Source organism: Pagrus pagrus, assembly GCF_965226575.1.
Source record: "Pagrus pagrus genome assembly, chromosome: 5".
Classification (NCBI taxonomy): domain Eukaryota; kingdom Metazoa; phylum Chordata; class Actinopteri; order Spariformes; family Sparidae; genus Pagrus; species Pagrus pagrus.
In genome coordinates this window covers 33,164,918-33,185,483 of record NC_140189.1, presented here as the reverse complement: position 1 = coordinate 33,185,483, position 20,566 = coordinate 33,164,918, and the positions used below count along the sequence as shown (strand labels likewise).

At 39.7% G+C, this 20,566-nt stretch overlaps 1 protein-coding gene across 5 annotated transcripts in view; it reads left to right on the top strand.

Moving 5' to 3' along the window:
* Nucleotides 1–1,086: 1,086 nt before the first annotated feature.
* lingo2 (leucine rich repeat and Ig domain containing 2) overlaps nt 1,087–20,566 on the top strand; it is a 214,201-nt gene continuing 194,721 nt past the window's right edge. For 3 of the 5 annotated variants that reach the window (XM_084352770.1, XM_084352766.1, XM_084352769.1), the window contains exons 1-2: nt 1,087–1,105; nt 1,376–1,509. The gene's annotated coding sequence lies outside the window, so the exon portion shown is untranslated. The other 2 variants (XM_084352767.1, XM_084352768.1) reach the window with 2 other exon arrangements.

The window sequence follows — 20,566 nt, the reverse complement described above, 5'->3', positions numbered from 1 at the left end:
AACATGTGACCCTTTAAGCCAAATCACCTGCCAACTCCTGTACATAAATTGAAGAATATGGCTATTACATTTAGACTACTCGAGGACACATTTCACCCAACAGCTCAGCAGCATACAACAACATAAATATTCAAAAGTGCAAATATAAATGGTCTACAATCAGCCATCATGCGATTGACTGCTGCTTTTTTGGCGCATTGTGGCCATTTGAGGGACAATAGAGAACTGAAGTCTCTCTATATAGTTTTTTTAGTACCTTTCCTGCCGAGTTGGTGGCCATGTTGACGTTGGTGAGCGAGAACACAAAACTAGATGGTATTTTCCTTTAATTACGACTAAACTGCGACTTTCTTCACTCAGACAATGATCTTTTAAATTGACAAACATCATATGTGTGATTCATGGCTAAATTCAAACAAGATAAAAAATAAAAATATTGTCCTTCTCTGTTCACTACCATACAAAGTTTTAATGTTTTAAGGTCCGATGAGGGAAACAGGAAGGGACGTGACTTCAGGTTAAGTGTGTCCTAATGAGGCTGCCATACTATTAGGCCATGTAAACAAGTGTGCCCTCTATTGGCCAGAAGTAGCTTTATTTATCAAAAGGTTATCCAGTCTTTCTCAAAAATCTTTCATAACCTATATGTAAGTAGTAGGCCTAACAAAATATATGCTAATATAATATAATATAATATATTAAAAGTACAGTGGTCATTTCTGTTTATTTCCCTCTTATATCCTGTAGTTGGCGTGCTCGTGCTCTTACACACAGACTGTTAGTGTGTTTTTTTCCTCTAGTCTTGTGTTTGCAGTAATGTTAGCCACATTGCGCCTATAAATAGTGTGTTTTCTACTGTAATTAAGACTCAGTGTCCTCCAGAGCACCTGAGAAGAACGCTAACTTTAGCTAGTGAAGGTTACGTTAGCAATTCAGCGCCTTCTGTGTGGAGAAACGGTTGTCGCTTTTTGCCGTCATAAAAACACATTTCAGAGTTAAAACAGTTTTATTTTTAAGTGAATAAATGATATAAACATGTTTTGTATTATTCCAGGGACAAGTGATGATACAGCCCAGCTGAAATGAGATAAAGAGAATAAAGATAGTGGTTACAGCAAACTGAGGAAAAACAGTCAAAAGACAAGACATATTGAGATAACTGTAATAATGAAATGATATAAACAAGAGTGAAAGGGGAGGAATTATAAAACTGGATTAGTCTATTATGAATAATAAACAATAATCTAAAGGCCCAAATCCCTCATGTAACAGATTAAGTAGGTACTCCACATTTGCTTTGTATGTTTCTGTACATGCAGAAGGGCAAAGTCTAAAATATAATACAAAACATGTTTTTTCTTGTTTGTTTGTAAAGGATGGAGAAGATAAGACCTTGAGAGAGAGGGAGAGAAGAATGATCTGCAACCAAGTTGAGACGAACCCAGAACTCAGGACCTCGATGACATCAGGACGCTTCAGACGTTGGCTGGCTGTACTGACGTCTGTAAGGTTGGTGATTCAACAAATGAACCTTTGTTTCCAAAACCTATTTAAATGGGGATAAGCAATTTTAAAAAAAGTATTATTTTATCTGTATGAATAGGGGTTGACAGAGTATAAATATATTTATTCTATTTCTGTTTGGACAGCAAGCGCTGTACGTTTCCCTAATGTATTTCTGTACAAATCCTGTAGCACCAACACTAGGGTGGGACATGAAGTCTTTATATGCTGCTGTAGTGGCTGTTACGGCTGTGTTAATGTAGCTCCAGCTGCTTTTCTTGCTAAGACCTAGCCTACTCTGCCTCTGATTGGTTGCCTTCATGGTTGGGTTGGTTAGGCTTAGGCACGATGAGTAAGATTGGTTTGGATACAAGTATCGGGGCTAACCAATTACAAGCAGAGTAAGGTGAGTCTAAGCAAGAAAAGCAGTGGGATCCATGATGAGGTGTTGTTGCTCTATCTTCAGATGACTGAACCCGGGCTATTTGCTCACTTCCTCTTGGCAGCAATGCTGAATTGTGCAGTGTGATTTGTTTCTGTGGTGACTTGTTAGATGAAACTAGGTCTGCCAGAGATTCCCACTTCAGTTTCTCCAATCTTTTAGAGTTTTTGGACAAAATTCTGCTGAGTGAAAACAATTCATCAATGTGTTAGACCATGTTCACATCCTTTTTGTATTTATCATAAGTTGCCATTAATTGGGAGGGCATCCTTATTGCCAGTCATTGCAGGTCATCACCAATTAGAGCTACTTTATGGTTCAGGTATGTTAGGTAATTGAAAATGTTGTCGTAGTTTGTACAAATTGATCTATAAGGCACAAAAGAGAAACTTTTGGTAGCTTTAAGTTTACAAAAAAGTTACAGAGACAATGGAACGACAAATGGGTTGTAGTTGCTGACTGTTTTGGAACATGGGCCTGTGGACAGTTGGTTGGAAACTGCTTCCTCGATAATGAGATTCAGGAAGGGCCGTGCTGGTGCCTCAGCCAGAGGGCTTACCCAGGCTTATCTGCAAGCTGTACCAGAAAGGGGGAGACAGTGAGAGGGAGAATGGGACAAAGGGGAAATATGAGCGTTTTATGATAGACCTTTTAACGTAAAACACTTCTGATGAATATTGAGGGATGCTGCTTTTAAACATTCTGAAATTAAACATCTGACAGTGTTTGTCAAAACGTTCTGATTATTCAGCCACACAATGTTACATCCCGCAGTTATCAAGCACAGCCCTCAAAAAAACAGGAGTTTTTAAGAATATTTCTTTGTAGTATAGACTGTTATCATTGATGTTAAATCGCTAACCTATATTTTGACGTCGAGGTTGAGATGTTTTTGAGATGTGCTGAGCTAATGTGGAGCCATTTTGTTCAGCGTTTCAATGCCCACTGTTTTTCGTTGCTCTGCTATCTTCACACTTGAAGCCTTCCCTCGCAGAACATTTCATGTCGGTTAAGGGTGGAATATTCATTTTTGACTCAAGCAGCGGAGGGAGCTGCTCCACAGGTCTGGTGACTTTAAATATGTTGAGTTGGAAAACACTCAAAATGTTTTTAATTTTTCGATTCCAGCCGTCAACTTGCAGCCCTGACAGTGGGTAACAAATCCAGTCACTTGTTAAAAAGGCATTGGACACTCATAATAGAAATATTTTAGCTTGGAATAAAAATGAAGTATGAAATGAAAGTCGCCTGTGGTTACATGAGGAAATTAACCCCGTAGAAAGACCGAATCATTTTCAAGTTTCAAACCCTCACTGCCTTCCTCTCTACCACCGTGATGAACTGACTTACATTTTGATAAACATATTATAGTCTCATATTTATGCTCGATAAAAGGAATAGCAACGTCCATTCCAATCAGATTTTGTAGCTATCTTTGATGTCAATGTTATTCAAATTGCCACTTTATTTTATTGTTTTGTGATGCAAAGGAGATAATTAGATGATTCTTCAGAAATGGGTTGCTGTTCACCACGTTGTTTTTTATGTACAGTAGCTGGGATGGCTGGGATTCCTGGCACTTGTTGTTTTGGCACAGATACATATTCTGTGTACAAGTGCTGAAATTTTTGACTACAAAAAAATCTTGATGCAGCCAACAATGTCAAACTAACCAATTCGTGTGGCTTTTAATTGACTTTGTAATGCTAATTTAGCATCAGTCATATACATGCACACATTTTAAAAATAGCTGAAGCAGCCAAGGGTCTTGTACAGATATAGCATTAGTGTAACGCACTAGCCTCGTCACAAAGCGTTACATAATACATAAATATGACTGCAACAATAGATGCTTGTGTGTCCAGACAGAAGCAGTCAAGGTAAAGCAGCAGAGATGTGTCATTCTGGGAGCGAAAAAAATGCTGCTTTTCTGGGGAGTTCACTCACTTTGACGTTGGGAAATATGACAGTGGCTTATTCTCACATGGTGACACATGATAACAAGTGGTGACGCAGATCGTATGCCATTAGCGTGAGTTACCCTTTAGACAGTGGTTTCTGAGAAAATGGAAAACAGTGAGAGAAAATAATGGGCTTTCTCTGCAATACCCCAGTGTGAGACCGTCTGTTTGGTTCCAAAACTGCACTTTTTCTGGTACTAAAAAACGTGATGACATTGTTGACATGACTCCCCAAGGTAGACACACATGATGGATGGAATATAGTAGGCGAGTGACCCTGCCAGAGGCACTTTAACATTTGGCTCAGAGCTTTGGTGACAAGGTGCTGATGAGATGCAACCTTGCCTTGATAATATCAAGGTCAGGATCCTCTTATCAACACCTAGTGCAAATGGAACCAATATGTAATCAACATACTCTCTGTGTCCTGTTACAGTTATACATGACTGACAGGTTAAATTGGGATTCTGCAGGGCGATCCTAATCGATGAACATGTGGCTACACATTGTAGAGAAACGGAAAACAAGCAGCCTCACTTAGACCGTGAATTCCAGGCCCGGCAAGGTAATTGCTCGGCTTTAGTAAATGTTAGTTATTTATAGTAGTTGTGTGACGACAGCATGAATTGTTGACATACAGCTCTCAGTACATGATAAATGGCGTGTGCCATAAATGGTCTCACCGTAAATACATATGGTGAGGTGAGATACTGTAAGTGTGGGAGGCTTTTCCAGAAACGTTTCAGAATTTTATTTTGTTTCGAATTGTTCTTCACATTGTTTGATATCCTGCTGTACCTCGGGGATAGTAATCACTGTGTATGTACACACAATGATAACAGAATTTCTGGCAATTTGTTTAGGCGGCTAATTGTATAATTATATGGCTGCTACTGCACATGTGTCGTCCTGGTTTCTATGCAGTGTGCAGCTCCCTAGCTTGCTATTTTCGTCTTCCTCTTCAGTCACTCTTGACAGTTGGCCAGCATCAACTGCTGAACAGACCTCACAAAACAAAATTTGCTTTAATAACAGGGAGATGCAAAAAAACGTGTAAACTCGAAGGATATTTAGCAAGCAGGTAACGAGGATGTAGAGAAGGTGATTAGATTGCCTCTTGGCTCAGTGCTCTTTTCCATGCTGCTGCCTCATATCTATTTAACTTTACATGTTTATCAAGCATTATTTGTTTCTCTGAGGAATATGGGCGGTGAACCTTTCTGTCTGACATGGCTGGCAATGGCACAGCAGTAATTGTGAAAAGCCCAAGCTAGAGAAGTGCATGTCTGTGTGTGTGTGTGTGTGTGTGTGTGTGTGTGTGTGTGTGTGTATGAGGAGGAGAGGAGGAGAGAGAAAACGAAAGGGTGGGGAGGTGCAGTGAGGAAGCAGGGAGGAGGCATGTAGGAGGGAGGGTGAAGGCAAGAGAGAGGGAGAGAGAGAGAGACGGAGTGCGAGAACAAGCGGCTCGCCTCATTCCGCTTCTTTTCCAGCATCCATTCTGTGAGACCCTGTTCGGGAGCGGGGGAGAGCTACATAACAGGCAAATTGAAGAGGCAAAAGGAGGAAAAATCCATTGAGGAGGGAGTATATCGAGGAAAATAACACATAATCAGGGCTCACTGGACATTCACTACCACCTCCTATAGCTTTGGCAGAGGTGTCTGAAAGTTTCCATCCAGGGGGGATACCCTCCCCTTGTTGTGGGGATGAACAGCGGATGCTGAATTTCATTCCTGAAGGCAGGAGGAAAGCTGTGAGGACCGGCTGGATTCACTTGCAGTGGAGCTGGTAGTGCGCACCAGAAGAGATCCTACAGTGCCTCTTTCTCTCTCTCGCTCAGTCTCTCTCACACACATTTTCCAATAGAATACATAACAGTATTTCACTGTGCCAAGGTGGAATATCAGGGGAAGCAACCCAAAAGAAATTCTCCTGAACCAGGGGAGTCGAGAGGAACGGATTATATACAGAATCAATGAAGGACATCCTGTTCACGAAAAGTAAGTTCTAATCAGAAAAGGCTTTGAATTGGTTTCTGATTCTGAGAGACTTGAAGGATTTTAGCCCTTGTTCTTTGTTGTGGAGTGGCACCGAGCTTCCGACAGCTTGTCTTGTGGACTATAGGTTTCTGGATGGTATTTCAAGGTAAGGACACATCCACGGGCACTTGTACATCGATAGCACCCTCCAGGTTTTTGGGAAAAGGGCAGATTAGGGTGCCAAAAAGCTCAGCATGATAAAAAAGATGTAAAAGGTATGTGAGTCTTATCCTAGACTGTATATCGCCAGTTTTACAGAAAGTGCAAAGTTGGGATAAATGCATTAATAATACAATAAAATGTCCTAGGGATTACGGAGAATGTTTTTTTTTATGGCTGTTGGATCGCGACTCCCCTCTGCAGAGAAGAATCTATCTATGTCTATCTGCATACTTGTGCATGTGTGTTTGCTGAGAGGGGAGATGCCTGTCTGCAAAGCAATTCATCTCTTTGCTTCCTTGCTACATGGCGGTTATCATCAGGGGAGGCTGCCAGCGGAAGGGGCATAATTGTGGTGGCTGTTTGTCCTCGTCTTTGCAACAGCTAGTATCTGTGAGCGCAGGGAATTACTTTTGTACAGTAGCCACATTTTTATTCATAATGGTGAGTGTCTCTCTGCATTTTAATGCATGCTCTGTCCCTTTTATCTCTGCTTGCAGGGAACTGATTGTGTCCAGTGTTACACTATCTCAGACGCCCTACATTATACCTTCACCTTCAGTTTCTATGTATGTATAAGTTTGTCGGTATGACTGTGGTTCAGCAATACATCTCTTTCCGTGTCTCTTTATCTCTCTGTTTTCCAAAGGGGAAAGTGATGATAGGGTAATTTCTTTATGTCTCTCGGTTGCCAAGTTCCTTTTCAGATGGAAATTAGGACCGTTTTAGGTGACAGTGTACAGACCAGCAGACAGAAGCATTAAGGTATGCTGTTGTGCTCTTTTTTTGGGAAGAGTGAATATGCTGCCCTCTTGATCAATACCAGACAAGTGCAAGGCTACCTCCTTTTGTACGGCAACGGTTGAAATATTAATGATTGCATGAGCATCCTGTTGGTCCCCTGAAATATTTAAAATAATTGAATATTAAATAGCCTGTCTGAGCTGTCAAAGCCCAACTTTGTCCTGGGCAGATGATTATAATGCCACATTCTCATGTAACATGCAAAACAGTGACCATTAAATGCCTTTGCCTCTGGATATAAAAATTTCAAAAGAAGTGTCTCTCCTCTTTCAGAACATCCACTGGGGGGAAGTGGAGCCTGATGGGAAGTTGATGACAGCTCCTGTGTATCTGGTGTTGACTGGCTTATAGGTGGCTCAAATCGCCAGTTGTTCCCCTGCATATATGAGCTGATTGCAGGAAGCTGCTTTTCACAAATGCTCTATTGAAATCACATTTAGCATTGATAAGGCGTTGTATGCTATTGCTTCCTCTTGAGAGAGATGCAAACCTCTCAGCTATTCTGCCTACTGAAATTCATTTAATCTAATGAGCTACATTTAAACTATGTATATATCAAATATGCGTACAAGTGTGCATGTATGTGTGCACATACGTGTCTAAGAGAGCGTATGAGAGTGAAAGGGAGTTTTTTGAGTGTATCTGGTATCTGTGTGGGTGTGTATTTGTCCAGAGCTCTGAGCTTCATCCCTTTTGATGTTTTATTGAGTGTTAACCATGGTAGGACTGACGCACTGCCTCTGATATGGAGTAGCATGGTTAAAGGAAAGCACTAAGGCGGACTTTGCTTTTCCTTGTAGCTCCTTTAAGTCTGAATTAGCAATGCTGTGTCCGTCTCTTTCAGCCCTTTGGATTTGGTGAATGATTTGGTTCAGGCACTGTATATTTGCACTGGTGCAGGGCTGTGTATGTGTGCTTGTATACATCTGTGTCTACAGTATGTGCGTAAGCAGGAAAGGCACATGTATACAGCATGTGTGCTTCTGCTCAGGTGAGTGTATACAGGCCTATAATCCCCTTCTCTCTGTGTATAAGGGCATATAGAGTATGCAGTCTGTTTTTCTCCCACTCTGATGTTAGCAAAGACAAGGCCCTCCATTTCCAGTGATATTATGCATCCACTGAATCACGGTATGGTAGGAACAGAGGGAAGGAGCCCTCTTCTACCTTGTGATTATTCAGTGCTGTTGACAGCATGTTCACATGGGGCAGAAATCAGATGAAACAACTTTGATGGCAAAAATGCTGGGGTTTTGATTTATTACTCAGAAACAGAGTTTGAATCAGTATGCATGCACGCCAGTAGGCAGCTGAAATCTGACACACCTGCTTCCAAGTATGATAAATCATTTGCAATCATGTGTGCCTTTTAGGTTTGGTGCCAGCAAAATATCAGTCAATTGTAGAAGTGGCAAATCAGGCCTAATATTTTAATATTAGGTTTTTAGATTCCCAGTTGTACCATGAGTCTTTACATTGTTGAGTTAGGGCTCATTAACAGGATTATTCCATGAATCACTATCACTAATTGTTATGACTAAAGCCGTACCTCATTATGTGATTAGCTTTAAGGGAGTGAAGTACTGTTGCAAATAACAGCATATGGATGAAATAAAGTTTAGACGAGGTTTGTGGAATATCCATTATATTGTTTGTTGTAATGGTGAATGTAAATTAAGATATCTCTTATGTTAATGAGGCTTCAAATTATCTCCGTTATTGAAAGAATTGACACAGAACAGATTACTAAATTGGATTTTTTTCATAGAAAGATAAAACGTTTGAGGGGGCTGTACCATAAAATAAATATTTATGTTTCATTGAGTTTTAGTATGTCAAGATTCACAATAGTTTTTATTAGGTTATATAATGCCAATTTATTGAAATATGCACACAAAATGGCAGAAGTCAAATATAATTGATACTTGATATACATTTAAAGCTGCAAAAAATGAAGCTGAGATTGAAATTTAATTACATTTGTTCCAGAGTTCTTAGATCAGCTGCAATACAAGCAGCATCTTTGCCATGTTAAGCCATGTTAAGATCTTTCAGGCGCAGTTACTCCTCCAGAATATATATATATATATATACAGGACAATAATTAACCTGAAAATAGTTTGTATGACATGTTACATTTGTATATCATAAAACTCATTTGACCAAATTCCTTTAAAATACATGTTGGAAACTTGTTGTTAGAGGACAAATGTACAGAGAGTTCTGTCAAAAGCTGGGCCTGTACCCAGAAGCAGAACAGCATACAGTATTTTTAGCCTATCCATTAAGGACATGGAAGAAAAATCAATGATCGCAGACTGAAACACTAGGTTTCAAATTTAAGTTTTTTTTTCCCCGCTCTGACCTTTGGATACAGTTGGGAATATGTACTTTGTGTATATCAGATTCTAACTCGGTCAATGAAAGAGACCTATAAATGTAAATGAAACAAGGCTTTTGTCTTGTTTGTTTATGAAATAGATACATTGAAATAACACTTTTTTTGTCTTTTTTTAAATGTATTAGGTAACTAATATTTGCATAGATTCATTTTGTACTTTTGAATGGGTAATGCTATTAGTCAGAGTTTGTTTTTACATTTATATCACACAGCTGTGAGGCTTCACCACATACTTCAAATTTACAGGCTAATATGTGTTTAATTGTTGCTGTCACTTAGAAACACATTAACATTCTGAAGCTAGTGATCATGAGCCACACATCTGTAGCATATATATCACCAGCTGGCTGAGAAGAACAAAAGACCTTATTTTAAATAGAGGTCTGGTCAGCTGGAGACCAAGCCGTGAACGGATTGGGCTGATCTGTTGTCAGCCCCTTTGAATCCCTGATGAGGCGAAACACAATATGCTCGAACAGCTGGGTCATTTATGGAATATGCTTACTCATCATGGTAGACTGCCGCTCAAAGGAGAGGGAAAAAATGCAGTTTTAATCGAGTATGCCTCACAGAAGTAAAACATATTATTTTAAATGAAGCTCATTTATCAGTTTACAAAAAAAATGACAGCACTTTCCTAAAAGGCATCTGGGGGAAGATCTTTGGATAGACAGGACAACTATTGCAATCACCATAATCTGATTATAGTGACAAGATCAGAGGCGTTGGCCATGCATATTGAGCACAATTTCCTTCATTGAATATTTGACAATAAGGGCATTTGTGTGTGTCACTATGTAGCTCCCTTTTTATTTAACATTTGTGTTTATATCTGAGGCATCTAGATAAGAGCATCAGAAAAAGTAACTCACACTGAAATAAAACATAGAAAGTAAAGCCACAGTTTCTTTTATGTACAAAAGAGAAAAGCTTGGCAAAAGAGATTAGGAAAAGGAGCAGAAAGGATTTTTCTGTCTGATGTCTGTTGAAGATGTGATGTGCTAAGTGACTGCTGGTGGCAGTGTAGCCCTTCTGGGATACAGTAACCAGGAAGTGGTTGTCTGGGGCATGAGGAGTGATCTACGAACAACCTCCATTGACAGTGACCTTGCTGTCTGTGTCACTTCACCGTGTGACCTTCCTCGGCAAGCTGCCGAGGGCAATAAGCGTTGTATCACCTTTTGAAAAGTCCCTTTCCATGTGTGTCGACAAGGAGCATTAGTAAGGGTCAGGGGTGACGTAGCTGACTAAGAATAGGGGGCAGAGGATGCTGCACCATGTGGCAGTTGAGATAGAACAAGAGGAAAAGAGGAAAAAAGGGCTTTTGGGCTCGTCCACTGAAAAAGAAAACAAAGATCAAATGCCCTCAAGCAGTGCCCACAGCTTAAATCAAGACATCTTGTATTTTAAACTTGAGCTGAACTTTTACTTCCCCTAGTAAATCCACAAGCTTTCCTAAACCCAGCAAGTGCAGAATACAACCTGCAAACTAGTGGATTTCCTCCTTGATAGTGATTGGACATTAGAGAAGGTTATCACCACTACAAACTCAGCTGTTGTAAGTTATAATAAATTATATGTTGCATTGGATATTTGGTTGTTTTCTCCTTTAAACTAAATTATTCTTTGTGAATGAAGACAAAACATGTACATGGGACATACTCAGTTTTAAATCATCTATCCAGACAGAATCAGAGAGGTTTCTTGGAGTGATCTCAGAAACAAAATGGCACCTGAAAAAAGCAAAAAGTGATTTGAAAGCATTTGATTTTCACATCCAAACTCAAATTCCAACATCACACTTAAGAGGCTTAACTAGAAAAAGATCTTAAAAAAATTTAAAGAAGGTATTTGCTAGAAAGGTTTAAAAAACATATCCTTTGTTGTTACAGGTGACATTGTTATACCTGTGCTAGTTTTTGAATCAATAGCTTATTACTGCAGGTATATATGTAAATATGCTGACATCCAGTTCACTTGCAGTCTCTTGTCTAAACAGAAGAGTGCAGTGAAGTGCATATGTGACATGTACTATAACATCATTTACCATGATGTTTTACAAAGCCCATTGGCAGTATGTGAAGGGACATTGTGTCCTCTGTGTCCTAGTGCTATACATGGCTTTTCTTATGTAATTTAGACAGTAATCAATGAACCTATTAACCATTATCAATTACCCAAGAAGTCATTTGAGCCACAAACATGCAAACACAACAGCCAAACCACTTACACGCTATTACTGACCAGCCCCCCCTTTTTAAAAAACTAATTAAGCATCATTAAATATTCACACACTAGAATAACCTACCTATTTCCCAAAAGCAAGGAACAATTAATATTGGTTTGTTTTTTGCAAGGCCAATGTTGGAACCATCCATTTTGTGTTTTGCCTCCATCAGCCACTTTAGGATGTCCTTACAGTGACTTTGCCACCTTCATCCTCTCCCTGCACCCTCAGTTTTCAGCCGTGAAGCAGTGTATTTAGAGTATTGACCGCTTTGCACTTTGGATGATAACAGAAATGCTGCGTCTTTTTGTATCAAGGTGAGGGGCTACTTACATATTCAACTCTTTGTTATGTGCATTGTTTTGCTAAGCTTTATCTATAGTCCTGCCAAGTGATAAGTATAAGCAGAGCAGATCAAAGGCTGCATATCCAGGTTAGAGGAATTATTTATTCAGCCTGTGCAATTTTGTAAAACGTGCTGTAAAATGCAGTTAATCCAAGACTCACACTAAAGCACAAATATGTGCATGGATTTGACAAGACCAAACTTCGCTTAAGAATTGCTTTTACAACCCTGATTTCAGTGTATAACCAAAATAAAAACAGAATGTGTTCATTTTCAAAGAAACCGAAATGGACCATTCTCTGCGAGCCCATTTAGTAATATCCCTTATACAGTCTAGTGTTACAAAGTAATGAACCTTGCCCCATCCTTGCTTGTGAATGACATAGGACGACCCGTTCATACCCAATTGTGCTGTCATCTGTTACCAGTGAACCCGTGTGCCTGTGGGATGTTCCAAGCAGGTGTTTTTTGAGCGAACTGTCCCAGCATTTTGTTGCCCCATTCCCTACTTGTTTGAAACATGCTGCTAGCATTCAATTCAGAATGGGTATATATATTTACATAAAACAATGGGGTTGATGAGCTAAAAGCATTAAGAATATTCTCTTACTGTTTTCTTGTCAACAATGCTTGGCAAGTTAGCACAGGCCATTTTTCTTTGTTTAACAGCATCCCAATTTTTTCTGGTTTATAGCAAAAATGTCAGTTAAAAAGATCTTTCAAATAATATTTGACAGACAGCTGTTTAAAATGTATCTTGGAGCTGTGAGCGGACTTGCTTGTGTCCAGAAAGGTTAGGTCATTACATACACTGCACTATCCCCACTAAATGTTTCACAGGTAGACATGTCAGGGTGTAGTCTTTTCATTTCAACAATAGTGGAAATGTCAGTACATGGATACTTCCTCTGCCTCTGAGGGGACTATGGTTTCTTCAACAGCACTTGTGTCTCTTACACTGGACAAGCTCCCATAACCCCACTTCTGCCAAACTATGAAAGGCTCTCAGCAGGACACTGGCCCTGCACTTGTTAGTTCAGGTCACTGATCCTGGCTTCCTTTGGGCTTACAGCTCGTATAGGCTAAAGTACAGCTTGGATGTTTGTTAGTTGCTTATGCTTTAACGAGTCAGTGGGGAAGAGTAAGAACGCCTACACACCTTAACCCCCCCCTGAGAGCAGAAGACTTTTCGTTGTTTTGTGTGAACGAGGTGTCTCGTCTCCGCAGGTTCAAACAATGTTATGCTGGGTCTTGTGGAAGAGTTTTCATCTCCTGGTGGGAAAAGGTGCCTCTTAGATAGCAATTAGTTTCAAAACACAATTTAGGAGTGAAACAAGAGATGAAAGAACATGAGAGAAAACAGAGGAAATCGAGAAAGGAGATAATAGTATATACAATACTTAATCATTCCTATAATTGGTGGTTCTGTCTTTTTAATGAGTTTCAGTGCTAAATGTCAATCTTGACTTTTCTCTTGGTGTTCAAGAAGAAAGGCAAGATGACACAAGATTAATTTCTGCACAGGCACAAAAGTCCCTATTATACCTGCACTGTTCTATTAAGATAGTGACAGTTGGCTGCTATCCAGTGAGTGGAACCAACCCTGTTTCATAACGGCATTGCTCCTGAACTGGCATATACTGCAGTCACCTCCTGCTCTATTTCAGGCTTTTGCATAAACTGCCAATAAATTGGGAGGAGGGGCTGTGATTCAGTGTTGCCCTTTTAATTTATTGCATGCTTCTTTCTTATAGTCGTATAATCTCAGATAGCTGTCAGTTGGGTGAGAGACTCATTAGAACCTTTGTCATGCCATTGCTCCTGGGCTGGGGAGCACGCCGAGTAGATAAGAACTCTTTCTGCTCTCCCAGCTTCTCTCTACTGCTCTTATTATCACTCCAGCTCTCTCTTTTCCTCTTCCCAGCCGGCTCAGTCTGTTACCAGAGGTTTGACTGTCAAGTGGAAGCTCAAGACATTCTCGAGTCTTTCAGGGTGGCGATGGAGGTTCTGACGGCAGCACATAATCTTCTGCCTGCTGCGGTCTCACTCATGTTCGCCTTTTGGTTACAGAGGGATGTTGTCTGATGATTCAGTTGTTTGTCTGGAGCAAATACAGGCTATTGTGTGTGTGTGTGTGTGTGTGTGTGTGTGTGTGTGTGTGTGTGTGTGTGTGAGAGAGTGAGACTATGAGTTTGCTGGTTTATGCATAGTTCTTGGGTTGATGGAGAGGAGAAAGGGTTTGTGGGGATTTACAATGTCATTTCAGGTCAGAATGTCATAGTGTCTCCTTGAAGATATATCATGACACTTCTGCATTGAACTGTCGACTTTTGTTGTATATTTTGTTGAGTTATGCGCTGACATTATCCACAATTTTTCAAGGTTCTTCAAACTCAGAGAAATCCATAATTTTACTCAAAGATTTCATTTGTCATGTGTCATGTGCTATAACTTGCAAGAGAAAGACGGCAAACATGACAAAACATAACGTGAATAAAACTTTAATATTTTACCTTGTCTTTGAAAATGCTGTCCTGGGTCACGATGATAGATTTTCATCAGCAATGGAAGTCGTTAAACGATGAAGACAAGCACTCCCATGATTCTACACTATGTCTTCTACACAGATGCCGTCAAGATCATAGCACTGAGACAGTATAACATGATTATTGTTCTATGTGCTTCTTAATGGAGTCCATGATGAAACGCCTAATACTGCAACGATTAGTCGATCCATTCCACTCTAAAAATGTATGTATCCATTCCCTGAACTGTATGCCACACTGTATAAAGGTCTCCACTAAATGACACGTGAGCTGGATGACAAATGGGTTTATGAGTCCATGCTCAAACATACACAATAAGATATAAATGACATCACATGCTTGTTTGAACAAAATTGTGGATGACAGCACTCTGCCACGTTTAAAATGTGGGTGACGCATGACAGATTAAATGTACATGTCCTAAGAAAAACTCAGCACACGTAGTGCGAATTCAGCTCGCCTGCCACATTAGATATTGCACGGACTGCACGGCCTGCTCCTGTTTGATGAGCCAAGAATTAAACCTCCAAATTTAAACATTGACCTTTACTTCCAAGTATACAAGCGCCACTGCTATTGTCAACATGTGTAATTCCCAGCCTTGGATGCCGGCATGCTCACTGTGAATTATAAATCAATGAGCATGTATTAGTGTAAAATCCTCCAGCACTTGGGGCTTTGCTTGTGATGGAAGAATGAATAGGAGGGAAACAGGGGCACCTCAGGGGATGCCAGGCTGTCCAACTCTGGGTCTGCTGGTCACAGCCTGGAGCTCATCCATATAGATACACAGAGACAGGGGGCTCACATAGCACTGGCTGGAAAAAAAGTGTGTGTTTCTTTGTGTGTGTGTGTGTGTGTGTGTGTGTGTGTGTGTGTGTGTGTGTGTTTTGATTAGCTTCAGGGAGCTTCAAGAATAGTTGAAGCCTATATATATTGAACAAAGGAAAAAGCACTGTTGCATGACACAAAATGTTGCAGTGAAATCCACACGGTTTGTATATGACCATTTTTGTAACACTAGTGATTTTGACCATAGCTGATCTATGACAGCATTCACATTTACTGTTGAAAACAATGTTTGTTTTCCTGAAAATCATTGTGTTATTTGTATGGTTGCAGCAACAAATGTGTTGAGTCATTACAGGCAGAACAGACACAGTAAAGAGCACCAACTACAGAAACTCAGGCTTTACCTACAAAAAAAAAAGAGACATCACAATACTGGAAGTGGGCCTACTACTTTATCAAGAAATGATCTATGTGATGTGAAATGCAAATACAATGCAGAAATGGGTGCTTAGCAACAGAGATGCTGCCCTCTGCCAAGAAAAAGGGAAAAAGGCTGTTTAACACTGAGTTTTGGCTTTGATGGCCTGTTCAATCAGCAAGCATGAGAAATGTTTGTAGAAAAGCTCTTTGGTATGAATATACCCTACACTTATTGTGCCTTAGCAGCTCATGGTCCTTGAACATCCACAATACATTTGATTCAGTCTTCAGTTAAACAGAAGAGAAAGAGTAGGAGATACAGTAAGTGGAGGCATTAAATATTGACATGCAGTTAGCTTGGTTTTAGAGCTGCAATGATGAATCGATTAATCAGTGTCAGTGTAGGGAAAATTAGTTGTAAGCTTACTTACAAAAAGTCAAACATCTGCTGTTCCCCCATTCTTAAATTTTGCTTCTTTTTATCTGTTGTTGATGATAAATGACAGTAGAGGAATAACAGTAAAGGAAGAGACTTTTGGTGTTGGACTGTTGGTTGGTCAATAAGTGATTTGAAGTCGTCATGTGGAGCTCTGGGAATAGTGATGAGCATTTTTTACATTCTTTTTGACATTTTATAAACCAAAGTATTAAAGGAAGATTGATCAATAATGAAAATAATCATTAGTTGCAGCCCTACTCTGTGTGACTGTGGAAAGTCAGCTAGATTCTGATTTCTGCCTTAGAACTTCTTGGAAATGTAGCACATGTATGTTCACAATGAAATTGTTACAGTATGTATGTAAATTACTGAAAAATGTTAATTATTCGGAAAGATAGCAGTAATAGCAAGAGCATTATTCGTTTAGCAATATGCTGTATTAATATTTTCAGCATTATACTGTAGTAATAGTATGTAGTTCACTGAATAATAAAGTGCTGTAGTATCTTATCTAAGCCATAGTGTATGTGGACCCTAAAGGCATCTTAAACACCCACACAAACCTTTGCATGCACACATACATAAACACTTGGACGCAGAAATTTGAATAATTTAAAGAATATGAACATGTTGAGCTGCCTTCTTTCTAAAAGCACTCAACAGAAAGTAATAAAATTATTGTACATGACTGCATCAGGAAGCCTGTTCAACATGTTTGTGTTACTTAAGAGAAGCAAAGCGCTGAGTTTCTTTCAGCTAATAAGCAACTTAATGACCTGAGACACTTAAAATGCTAAAACGAAATCACCGCATTTATTGTTTTATCTTTTGCAATTTATATGGATACACGGCGAAGGCCATGACCACATAAACGTTCCACATGAGGTAAACTCAGAGGCAGATTGCACAGTTGATGATCACACAGTTACTTATTTGCCCTGCAGGAAGAAAAATAAATGACTCAAACAGCTTACTGCAGGGGTATATGATTGGCTCATCAAGGTTTGAGAGGTTGTTAAAAGCACTTTCTGTGCCCATGGTAATGATGACATGGCACCCTGCGTACAGTGAGGCTGAGAAGTACATTATCTTGACAATTACTGTTCTGTTAGGAGATGAAAGCCTCCTAACACACTGTTTTGTGGCCACTGCCTTTGGTCCACAGGGTTGCCCAGATACTCGGCGCCCCTGGTTTCCTCTCTTCCGGTGCATCACCCATCTAATCCTGTTACTGTTTGTGACTCACTACTTTCAACTGTCGGGAGGAAAAAAAAGTGCATAAATAATGTATTCCTTGGGTGTATCCACCCCCGGATCAATGGCAATACAAAGACCATCTACAAAGACGGTTGGCTCAAGGCCATATTTGATCACTTCCACTGCGCACGATCGCTGCTCCTTTTTTGTCAGCCCGCTGAGACTCAATTATTTCCAAGTGTTTGTAAGCTATTGTTGAAAGAGCACGAAGTGAATATTTAAAGTTGGTGAGGGAAAGAAAAATCTTTGATGAGACATGAAAACAGCAGATGGATGGTAATAGTGAACTGTTAGATAGAGATGGAGGAGGAGAAAGAGAAAGAGGAGAAAAGAAAATGATGTGATGCAGCATCCTTTTCCTCGCAGGGATACAGGGAAAATAGTTTTATGCATGGCAGCAAGCTAGCCTCCGCTGTGTTCATACAATATGACAGAAGAAAAGGGACAAATTAAATAGCACTTGATCATTTCTAAAGCAGCTGATAGAGCAGGTCATACCATTTAACCGATCAGTGGGAACTGGAGTGCGACCCAAATGGACTCCCCTACCTAGGGAGGACATGAATACAGTTTGACAAGCTAATCTACTGTTGTTCCTAAGGTGAAAAAGTACAGGAAAAAACACCTAACCCAATTCTATCACAAACACAACTACCAAATGATCCAGAAGGATTCTATGGTCAGTAACAAGTTCACTGAAAAAGCTGATACTCGCTTTATGTTCGGAGCAACAAGTGACAGCAAACTTCTTACCACAGAAGTACAGATTCATTTTCCTTCTCATATCCCTTGCTGGGTTTGTTTCTCCCTAACCCAGATGGCTGGGCTCATAGCCCAAAATCTTCACCATGAAAAAAAAAGAAGAAAAAAAAATCAATTTTTCAGGTTTTTTTTCATTTCCTACGGTGCAAGAATTGATGGTACATCCGATTGGCACTGAACCACCCCTCCGGCTGTGCCACGGATAATGAGTATTTGTGTGAAGGGCAAAGCACACACTAAAATTAGATCAAAGATCTGCACTCTATAGGCATCAAACATTGGACAGAAGTCACGCTCCAGCACTGGTAGTGCCATGCCTATTCAGTTACTCAGATGTCATAGCACTGGTAATGACTGGATCTGCTTAAGAAGACGTCTTTTGATGTGCAGTTCCCGAGCGTGCATATCTTGGTTTCATCAGCGTAATTTACATTCCAGACTATATTTGAGGGATTAAAACTGTGTAGCTAATCGGCAAACTGTTGCATCGTTACTCTGCAGTCATCGATCAGTGTTCTTTGTTCAGTGGCAAAGAAGAAAGATCCTTAGTTGTACTTGCAGTTTATTTTTACAGTACCTCGACCTGCTTCATCTTGTACCATGCTTGTACTGACACTTGGCAGTGATCTTTGCATACAGAATAAATAGGGAGTGATAGCTCCTGGATAACGAAGACTGAGAATGTTGAGCAGAATGAGTGGAAAGACCTACGCACCTACTGTTTTAATACTCTTACGTTGTACATTTTAATTATGGTAATTAAAATGGTAAGAAGAGAAAACACGGATTACCATTTAGCCTTAAATTTCAGCAACGTTCCAGTGGATTTGCTCAATCTGCTGGCTGACTGATGTTGACAATAAGCTCCTTTTTGTTTTCTACTGTCCTTTTTACTGGGAACTGTGCAATTCTTTGTTAAGAAGAAGAAAAAAACAGATACTGATCTTGTAGCTATGGATGATGCACAGAGACTATGTTGGATGTTTGAAAAATGAAAAATTTAAATAACTCAATTGATTAGAGAAAGACTTTTATCAGGATAAACTGTTGGGATATAGCTGTTCTTTTCAGTTTGGCAGTTCATTTGAGTTTTTCCACATAAATGTATGATTTGGAAGAATATAAACAAACTTATACTGTCACTTTTGCTCTTATGTGTTGTATATGTATAACTGGAAGATGTCTATCGTGAAAAAACAATGTTTTATATTCCTACATTGGATGAGCCAGATGTTTGGTATGACCAACTAAACTAAAACTGTTAAATTATGTCATCCCAGCTTTTCCGAAGCAACAGGGCTCCCAGCTATACTCTGTTTGGTCTTGTAAAAGTACAAGTAAAACTACTTTACAACAGCCCAAATCATAAAATAATATCCATGTATTCGATAAATGATTACAAAAGGATTTGTGTACTCGCAGATGTATAATTTGGTTTACGGATCATTTTGATAAAAAAGGATGAGACATTTCGATTTTCACAACCATTAAAGGTTAAGAAAAGCACATGCTATCTTTGGGTGGTGAATGAAAAAGGTAAATACGCAGCAGTAAGATGATTTGTTGTTTCAACAAAGTGTTGTTTCTGATTTTTAAGAAATGAATACTGTGTTTAAGAATACAGTTTATATCACTTTGGTTTGTAATCCACTCAATTTACACCTCGGTATCAACCACTGACAAAACAGTCTGTGTGATCACTGAAACTGCAGCACAGATTGTGAGTCGATAAGCATGAGACTGGCTCCTGTCATCTGGGATTTGATTAGAAAAGTCTGTGGTGTTGGCAGGAACGTCTCCTCTTGTCACTGCTGTCTGATTAAATGGAGTTAACACCTTTAGTAATGGAGTCAACCTTTCAACATGTTGAATTGGCATTGTGTCATGTGATCCACACTCACCACTACCACTCTGTGTATGTGTGGGTCACTGTCTTTGAATCCTCCTCAAATGGAAAATTTAGATTGAATGTTATTAAGAGGTGTTGAATTCATTCTCCACCGGGTCAAGCAAACTAAGATTTGCCATGTACAGCATGCAGGAGGAAAAAGGATACGGTTGTAAGTAGGAGCCCTGCTAACAAAAGAGCAAAAGGGTTCAGTTTGTTCTCATCTTGAGCATGGTAAAAGCCACTAATCTGATTTTTACAGTATACTTCACTGAATAGTTGATGCTTCACAAGCTTACTTATCTGCTTCTGGAAAAGGTTCAAAATGCCTCCTTGTTGACACTGAGCTCAGGTAACCTTGTGTGTACTACTTTGATGAGAGAGGGGGGTGAACTTTCATTAGATTTTAAGTAGGTCACTGTCTGTGCCGGAGCAAGATACAGTAGATTATGCCTGCTAGCAAGAAGTACACCTGGGAGACAGGGCTTGGCCTTGGAAGTAGAACACAAGCTTTATGTTCTATCATATTTAAGACATTAATCTAGGCCAGTGTTATTACCCGAGCTTGATTATTTTTTCA